Consider the following 8,293-nt stretch of genomic DNA (forward strand, 5'->3'; position numbering starts at 1 on the left):
GACGCCTGTCCCCGGCGAGAAGTGCCCACAGCACCACCCGAACCCCGGCCGCCCTCCAACCCCCCCTTCCCCCCCGAAAAAAAACTCACAGATCCGCTTTTCTCACCAGAGCCGGTGCTCCAGCACTTCCTGCAGGGACGACCGCGCCGGGCACTCGTCTGCTCCAGGCACCTTGCCGCGCCTGGCGGGTCCAGGACTCTCCTGAGCCCCTCAGACAATGGCGCTCGCCCCCCCACAGGCGACTCGGGTCCACCCCCGCCCGCCCCGAGCCGAGCCGAGCCGATGAGGTCGCCGCCGAGGCGGCGCCGATCGCCGAGCAGCCTTTTCCGGGGGCGCCGCTCCCGCTCCTCTCAGGCGGCCGCGCGGCGCCTCACTGCTGCGCGCGCCGTTCCCGCCCTTCGCCTCAGGCGAAAGCTCCGCCCCTCACGTCGCGCGCGCCGTTCCCGCCCTTCGCCTCAGGCGAAAGCTCCGCCCCTCACGTCACGCGCGGCGTTCCCGCCCGCCGAAAGCGTCGGGGGCGTGCCGAAAGCGTCGGGGGCGTGCCGAAAGCGTCGGGGGCGTGCCGAAAGCGTCGGGGGCGTGCCGAAAGCGTCGGGGGCGTGCCGAAAGCGTCGGGGGCGTGCCGAAAGCGTCGGGGGCGTGCCGAAAGCGTCGGGGGCGTGCCGAAAGCGTCGGGGGCGTGCCGAAAGCGTCGGGGGCGTGCCGAAAGCGTCGGGGGCGTGCCGAAAGCGTCGGGGGCGTGCCGAAAGCGTCGGGGGCGTGCCGAAAGCGTCGGGGGCGTGCCGAAAGCGTCGGGGGCGTGCCGAAAGCGTCGGGGGCGTGCCGAAAGCGTCGGGGGCGTGCCGAAAGCGTCGGGGGCGTGCCGAAAGCGTCGGGGGCGTGCCGAAAGCGTCGGGGGCGTGCCGAAAGCGTCGGGGGCGTGCCGAAAGCGTCGGGGGCGTGCCGAAAGCGTCGGGGGCGTGCCGAAAGCGCCGGGGGCGTGCCGAAAGCGCCGGGGGCGTGCCGAAAGCGCCGGGGGCGTGCCGAAAGCGCCGGGGGCGTGCCGAAAGCGCCGGGGGCGTGCCGAAAGCGTCGGGGGCGTGCCGAAAGCGTCGGGGGCGTGCCGAAAGCGTCGGGGGCGTGCCGAAAGCGTCGGGGGCGTGCCGAAAGCGTCGGGGGCGTGCCGAAAGCGTCGGGGGCGTGCCGAAAGCGTCGGGGGCGTGCCGAAAGCGTCGGGGGCGTGCCGAAAGCGTCGGGGGCGTGCCGAAAGCGTCGGGGGCGTGCCGAAAGCGTCGGGGGCGTGCCGAAAGCGTCGGGGGCGTGCCGAAAGCGTCGGGGGCGTGCCGAAAGCGTCGGGGGCGTGCCGAAAGCGTCGGGGGCGTGCCGAAAGCGTCGGGGGCGTGCCGAAAGCGCCGGGGGCGTGCCGAAAGCGCCGGGGGCGTGCCGAAAGCGCCGGGGGCGTGCCGAAAGCGCCGGGGGCGTGCCGAAAGCGCCGGGGGCGTGCCGAAAGCGCCGGGGGCGTGCCGAAAGCGCCGGGGGCGTGCCGAAAGCGCCGGGGGCGTGCCGAAAGCGCCGGGGGCGTGCCGAAAGCGCCGGGGGCGTGCCGAAAGCGCCGGGGGCGTGCCGAAAGCGCCGGGGGCGTGCCGAAAGCGCCGGGGGCGTGCCGAAAGCGCCGGGGGCGTGCCGAAAGCGCCGGGGGCGTGCCGAAAGCGCCGGGGGCGTGCCGAAAGCGCCGGGGGCGTGCCGAAAGCGCCGGGGGCGTGCCGAAAGCGCCGGGGGCGTGCCGAAAGCGCCGGGGGCGTGCCGAAAGCCGAGATACAGGAGCAGGGGCGGCCTGAGCTCGGGCACAGCGTAGAGGCGGGATTACCAGGAGGGAGGGAAATGGGCAGGCAGGCACATGGAGCGGCAGACAGGCTCGCAGAGGATAACAATGCCTGGGAACAGGCCAGAGAAAGCTGTGGGCAAAAAGAGACCCCAAAGCCGATCTGAAACAAGAACTGAACAAGGAAAATAACAGCGCTAGGTTACAGGAGAGAAAGGGAGGATGAAACAAAGGGAGGAGAGAGAGCAGGACCAAGCATCTGGAAGAAAGAAAAAGGGAGAGCTAGAAGAAGACACAAGAGGGAGTGGGAGCAGGAACGAACGAGAGCAGAAGTACAGGGAAGAAAAAACCAACAAAAATCATAGCAGCATGGGATAGAGAGGGGGCCAGGGGACAGCCCAAAACGTCCAAGAGGGGCAACAGGGCCCGAGGGTCCGCGACTCACCGCAGGTGTCGCTCTCAGCGCTGCCAGGAAAAATTTGCCAATTCAGACCCTTCTTTCTCCTTCTCTCCTCCCTTCCTTTTCTGGAGGTGCAGTCGCTCAGCTGCCCTCCACCTCAAAGAACACGCGGGTGTCTCTCGGCTCTTACAAAACGCAGCTTCCTGCACGTGTGGCCTCGCTCGCACGCTGCGCGGCCGTACCGCGCTCTGGGTGACGCGCACGGACCCTGATCGCACGCTGGCGGTCCGGCCCGCTGCGGACTGTACAGAGGGCTCCTGCCTCGCCCAGAGAGGCAGGCTCTCTCTTCCTGCAGTGGAAGGCAGCTGCTGCCCACATGCCCTTGATTTTCTTCTTTCCCTTTCTCAGGCCTCTCCAGCTTCAGCTGTGACAGCTCCTGTCCACAGCCAGAAAACGTCCCAGGGGCCTGTCCCTTCTCACCTCTCTGCTGCGAGGAGCACAAGGGCAGGCAGAGAACCCCACACAGTTCTGAAGTGGGTCCAGTCGACAGCATCCCCAGGGAAGGAACAGGCAAGCGTGGCCCCGGTGAGGCCTCTGGGAGAAGGTGAAGCGACTGCCGTTATTACCGTAGATCGCCCCTGGCCGGAGCCCCCCTTCCACAGGGGCTCCTGCGGAGGCGCCAAGGGCCGGCTTGCCGCCATCCCCGCGGGGCTCGGGGGTGACCTGGGGCTAGGGGACGGGCTTCAGGGTGAGGTGTGAGACCTGGGGCCAGGACACGGTGCGGGCGAGGCCAGTGCCAGCTCAAGGGGAGCTCTGGCAAGCTGGGGAGGCACCCGGCACCAACCCCCGGGGGACACCCATCTTCTTCCCCTCTGCCTTTGTCCCAGCCCTCGGGTAACTCCCTGGGGCTCCCCCGGCCCGGATCACCTCCAGCAGAGCGGAGGCCTGACACAGCAGGCGGTGTGAAGCTTCCTGCCCTACCGCTGCCGTGTGGCCAGCGGGCAGGAGGGGCCCCCACACCTGCCAAAGGGGCGGGCTGGCCTCACCGGCGGCCTCGGCCCTCGCCCGCCACCAGGAATCACGCCCAGCAAGCCTCACGCTGCGGCAGCAGGAAGGCGGCTCTGGCGGTGCCGCACACCTGTGCGGGGCCGGCGCTGCAGTCCTGCCCTTCGCGCACCGAGCGCCCGCCGGCAGCGTGACGTGGGGCGGCGGCGGCATTTCCTTACCAGGAGGGGGCACCGAGCGTGGCCGCACCCCCCCACGAGCATCGGAGCATCGCACTGACGTTGCTGGCGGGTGGCAGCGTGGGGCACGGGGCCACCTCTGTGTCGCCCACCGACAGCACCGTGTGGCGTTTGACAGGCAGCGGCGGTGAGCGCGGGCGAGCGCCACCCCCCGCGCGAGCGGCGGCCGAGCGGCACGTCACTGCGCACACGCTCTCGAGGAACGGGCACGACGCTTGGTGGGGAGCAGCTGGAAGCCCCCGGGAATCCACGTGAAAGCGGCAACAAAACTATCCCTCGTGCTGCGCCACAGGGGCCGCGGCGGTAGCGAGGACTGCGCCGCGCTACGGGCGCCCACGAGCGGTGCGGCTGCCTGGCAGCCGAGTCTGCAGAACCTACAGCTCCTGGCACGCGCTGGCCAACGCGGCACGGCCGCCTGCACGCCAAGCGCTGTAAGACCCCGCATCCCAGCGTGACCCAGGGAACCAACGCGGCTGGCCAGAAACCCCACACGCCAGGACTACAGCTCCCGCTGGGTTGCGAGAGGCGGTTTTCTCTGCTTTCTGACCCTGCAGCAACACCGTTGCTCACCCCTCCGAACCCCCACCAATGCACCCAGAAGCCTCACCACCGGCTCGGGGCAGCCCCTGCCACCACCTCCAACACTGCCACCCTGCAGGCACCGCCATCCTCCCCAGGAGCTGCCAGCTGATGGCACGGCTCCACTCACCTTCTCCCTCGGTGCAGCCAGGGCCCAGCAATGCTCAGCGACTGCTCTGCTCCTCCCTTGGTTGACACCGACCCCTCCGACGGCTGCCTTGCTCTTAACAGCAGCACCCGCCCCTCCACCCGGAGCAAGCCCTTTACAGGGAGGGGCCGCTGCCATCAGCCTCACTGCCCACACCTGGGGCCCCTCCAGCCCCAGCCCACAGCTGGAGGCCATCACCCACCCCCACAGAGCATCATCACCCCTCCCAGCCCCTCACCTGGGGCAAAGGAAGCACAAAAGGCAGCCGGCAGCCAGCAAGTGTTTATTCAGTCACACACAGAACAAGTCCCAGAAGGGAGTGAGTCTGCTCCGGGGCTCAGGGCCCCTAATGCTGCCCCTGGCACACCTTGGCGCTTGTTCCCGGAGCCACGCTCCTCAGTCCAGCCGGGAACAGTCAGTCGGTTCCTGGAGCAACAAGCTGCAGGGCAGAGCTGGAAACTGCCAAACATGAGGAGCAAGATGCAGGACACAAGAAGACAGAAGAAAGGTGGCAGCTAGCTGACTAGTACAGGGGTAGAGAGAAAACAAGAGATGAGCAATGGGGCGGTGAGAGGATGGGGACAGGGAACCCAGCGTGGATATGCAGAAAAAAAAGCAGCAGGGAGAGAAGAAAACAGGCAGCAGAAAGAAGGAGGAGGAGCAGGACAGAAACCAACAAAGAAGGACGAGGAGCAGCATAGAGATGCAGAAAAAAAAAAAGCTGGGATGGGTGGCACAACAGACATGGAGGGGAAAAAAAAAAAGGGGGGGAGCAGGGAGCTAGACCAAGCAAGATGGAAGAAAGACCAAAAAGCTCCAGAGAACAGGGCACAGAGGGAGGAAAAAGCAACAGCGATGGGGAGTCAGGACAGCAAACCATGGGAAGGAACACAAAACAAATCACATCGCTACATGTGACAGGGCAGAGAAGGAAGAATTAGGAAACAGGGACAGAGACACAGAAAAAAAGAGACCTGGAGCCAAAAACTAATCCTGATGCATACAGAAAGAAGGGGGGTGGGGGTGGGGGGGTGTATTCTAAAACAGGGGAAACAGAGACAGAGAGATGGAGAAAAGACAAAAGCAACAGACTACAAGGCATCGAGAGAGGAATTACTGAATAGTAACAGAGCGCCAGCCAGAAACAGGCCACAAAGCAGCAAAGATCACAGGGGGTACGGGGCACAGAGGAAGGAATTCGCAAACCCGGCACAAGGAGCCAGACAGAGAGAGAGCGAGGCAAAAATTAAATGGTGAAAAGAGACAGACCGCAGGGCAGAGGGAGGAATTGATAAACAGGGACAGGGCACCCGACAGAGCATGATGGAGAACAGGGAAAAAAAAAAATAGCAGCAAGCTACAGGGAAGAGGGAGGAATTAAAGAACAGTGACTGGAAGACAGACAGCGACACATGGAGAGAGAGAAGACAAAAGAGCGATGGGCAACAAGATGGATAGGGAGGAAATGAAAAACAGCAGAAGGGAGTCAGCCAGAGAGAAAGACACCGAGGAAAAAGGCCAGACAGTCTATGAGGGACGGAGGTAGGAATGAAAAACGGGGGACAGGGAGCAGGAAAGAGAGAGATGGAGATCGCAGGGAATAGCAGCGGGTGCAGGAAGAAGAAAGGGGCATCAATAGGAACAGGGAGCTGGACAGAGAGGGATGGAGAAAGGCAACAAGAGCGGCAGGGTACAGGGCAGAGAAAGGGAAGACCTACAAGATGGGGACAGGGAGATGCTCCAAGCAAGACGGAAGATACAGGTGAGCAAAAAAAGTTGAGCAGCACCAGAAAGAGAGGAGTCTAGGAGAAAGACAGGGAGGGACCAGGCCACACAAGAGGGATGAGAGGGGCCCAAGAGCTCGGGACTTACTGCAGTTCTCCGCGCTGCCAGGAGAATTTGACAGGTCAGACTCCTCCTTCTGTTTGCCTTCTCCCTTCCTCTTCTACAGCTCCAGGTGCCTGGCTGTCCTCCACTTATGAGAAGATGTGGGTGTCTCACAGCTCTTACGAGATGAGGCCTGCTAGACACAGAACCTCATTCAATCACACACTACGTGCAGGAGTAGGACAGAGGAAAGAGAGAGAAACCGAGAAGTGAGGAGCAGAACGGAAGGATCGAGAGAGAAATGGACTGAGGAGTGATGCAAAAGGTACAGAACAAGCAGTCAGAAGTGCAGACAGAAAAAGAAAAGGGAGCAGCAAGACAAGAGAGAGAAAGTGAGAGAGGAAGGGGGAGCAAGGCAGAAGAAAAGAAAGAAAAGATATAGAGAAGAAGAAAAAAAAAATCACAGCATGGGAAAGAGAAGGGCGGGAAGGGACTGGGACATACAAGGGGGGCGACAGGGCCCCGAGGGCCCGGGACTCACCGCGGCTCTCGCTCCCGGCACTGCCGGGAGAACTGGACAGGTCAGATGCTTCTTTCTCCTTCCTTCCTCCTGCCCCTCCTCTTCTTCTGAAACTCCACTCGCCCGGCTGACCTTCCCCTAAAAGAATACGCGGGTGTCTCTCGGCTCTTACAAGACGTGGCTTCCGACACACGCAGCCTCGCTCGCTCGCTCGCTCCGCGGCCGTTCCGCGCCTGGGTCCGGCCCGCTGCGGACTGTGCAGAGGGCTCCTCGCTCACCCGGAGAGGCAGGCGCTCTCCTCCTGCAGGGCGAGGCGGCTGCTGCCCACATGCCCTTGACGTTCTCCTTCCTTCCCTTTCTCCGGCCCCTCCAGCTCCAGCCGCGGCGGCTCCCGCCCCGCTGCCCACGGCCGGGAAGGCTCGGCTCCGCCCGTCCCTTCTGGCCCCCGAGCCGTGAGGAGCGCCAGGCCGGGCAGAGACACCCCACGCCAGCCCGAGCTGGGCGCAGCCGGCGGCATCCCCGGGGCAGGAACGGACACGCGCGGCCCCAGCGCGGCCTCGGGAGGGGGCACGGAGGCGGCAGGGACCCTTATTGCCGCGGACCGGCCCGGCCGCAGCCCCAACACTCACCTCCGCCGCGCACGCGCACTCCCGGGAGACGCCGCGGCCGCGCATGCGCACCCCCGGGCCGGGGGGCACACCGCGTCTCGGGGAGCCGCGGGCAGCCCGCGGGAAACCGCCACAAAACCGCGTCTCGGGCCGCGCCGGTACCGAGGGCTGTGCCGTGCCGCGCGCGCCCGCCAGCGCCGCGGCTGCGGGGAACCGAGAGCGCAGAAACTGCAGCTCCCGGCGTGCCCCGGGGAGCCAACATGGCCGACCGGAAGCCCCCTGCACGTGACTACGGCTCCCGCCGCGCCGCCCGCGCACCCGGAAGCCCGGCCGAGCGCAGCCCCGCGCGGCTCCGGGCAGCGCCGCCGCCGCCCGGCCCCGACGCGGAGCGGCCTCCGCCCCCGGTCCCGCCGCACCTTTCCCCGCAGCCGCCCGGCCCCGCTCCTGCCTCGGCTCGCACCGGCTCCTCCTCCAGCACCGGCCCCGGACAGGGAGGGGTCGCTGCCTGCAGCCTCCCTGCCCGCCCCTGCGGCTCCTCCGGCCCGGCCCACGCTCCCCCCCCCCGGTAACTATAGCGACCAGCACCGTTAATAAACGCCGGAGATGCCCGTCGCTCCTCCGAGCTCGCGCTCTATGGGCCGCCGGTCCTCCGGTCGCGGGGCCGCCGCCGCGCACGCGCACTCCGGGGGCCGCCCGGCGCAGCCGCACGCCGCAGGTCGCCTCTCCCCGCCGGGGGAACCTTCCCCGGCCAGCGGGAGCAGCCGCTGGGCGAGACCGCTCCGGTGCGCGGGCCGACGGGACCAACGCTGCTAAATCTTATAACCCCCCGGAGAGGGAGGAGCTCCGGCACGGCCGCAGCGCAGGGCAGCGCAGTCTCGCCTTGTGACCCAGAACTCAGCGGGGTGACCGAAGTGTCGGTCAGAGCAGCCTCAGGGCTCTTTGGACGGGTGGAAGGGGGAGGAAAGCCTGTGACAACGCGACACGGGAGCGCAGAGTTGTTTTAAGGACGAAACAGCGTAACTTCGGTCCCTGGGAGACCAGTACAGTAACTATTAAAAGCACACGTATTGTTAGATATTTTTCCTAAACTCACATTTATCCAATTTAGTTTTTCAAATCCTGGTGATAGCAGAAATAGTTTTTTAAAAAAAACCCAGATAAATCCA

General features: G+C 65.4%; 1 long non-coding RNA gene across 1 annotated transcript; it reads right to left on the bottom strand.

The window, feature by feature from the left end:
- Positions 1 to 4,436: 4,436 nt before the first annotated feature.
- Positions 4,437 to 7,791, bottom strand: LOC141955794 (uncharacterized). The gene is made up of 4 exons (XR_012632757.1): positions 7,713 to 7,791; positions 6,541 to 6,657; positions 6,045 to 6,192; positions 4,437 to 4,631 (listed from the first exon to the last, which is right to left on the bottom strand). It is a non-coding gene; the product is annotated as an uncharacterized LOC141955794 (long non-coding RNA).
- Positions 7,792 to 8,293: the final 502 nt, after the last annotated feature.

This window comes from Athene noctua, unplaced genomic scaffold, assembly GCF_965140245.1.
Source record: "Athene noctua unplaced genomic scaffold, bAthNoc1.hap1.1 HAP1_HAP1_scaffold_637, whole genome shotgun sequence".
Classification (NCBI taxonomy): domain Eukaryota; kingdom Metazoa; phylum Chordata; class Aves; order Strigiformes; family Strigidae; genus Athene; species Athene noctua.